This window comes from Penaeus monodon, chromosome 19 (genome assembly GCF_015228065.2).
Source record: "Penaeus monodon isolate SGIC_2016 chromosome 19, NSTDA_Pmon_1, whole genome shotgun sequence".
NCBI classification, from domain to species: domain Eukaryota; kingdom Metazoa; phylum Arthropoda; class Malacostraca; order Decapoda; family Penaeidae; genus Penaeus; species Penaeus monodon.
In genome coordinates, this window is record NC_051404.1 from 34,435,040 (window position 1) to 34,435,645 (window position 606).

Consider the following 606-nt stretch of genomic DNA (forward strand, 5'->3'; position numbering starts at 1 on the left):
CAAATCTATTGCCACGCGAACGTTCTATGATTCTCAGTCCTTGTAAACATTTCAGATTGGTCAGTTTAAGAAGAAATGAGGCGGAAAAGAAACTTATGAGAGATACTAATTGTTTTCATTACATTTAGCATCAAGATTAGTATTGTTTAGGGGTAGTTCAGTCCCATTTGGTTACAGGCTCGATTTTACTTTGCTTTCATTACTGGAATCATAACGTATGTAGGGGTAAAAAAAATTGTATGATGCATATTTCCCCTATGTTTATAGGGGTTTGCCGGGAACAGTGAGATTATTTTATTTACTGGTATTAAAATAATGTTTAAATTTGTAAAGTTAAAGAAAAACAACTTGTTACTTTTGTCATTATTGCATAGCGTATATGCTATTTTTTTACCCATTCATAGTGTGTCAAATCATTGTTTTAATGTGTATAAAAACCGCACCAATTATATGAAATTATTTTCTAAACCCTTACATGATCAAAAGTAAGGCCAGTCAAAAACGCAATAACCAAAATGTTTGGCCACTGCAGGATTTTCTTGTTGATTGATCGTTATATCGTGTTTTGGCTGCGAATTTAACCTGTGTGCGTATGTAGCTGTGCAG

General features: G+C 33.3%; 1 protein-coding gene across 1 annotated transcript in view; it reads left to right on the forward strand.

Annotated features, from left to right (window-relative positions):
- The window catches only part of LOC119585398 (crustacean calcium-binding protein 23-like), a 43,577-nt gene that overhangs the window by 39,723 nt on the left and 3,248 nt on the right, over nucleotides 1-606 (forward strand). The gene's annotated exons all lie outside the window — the stretch shown is intronic.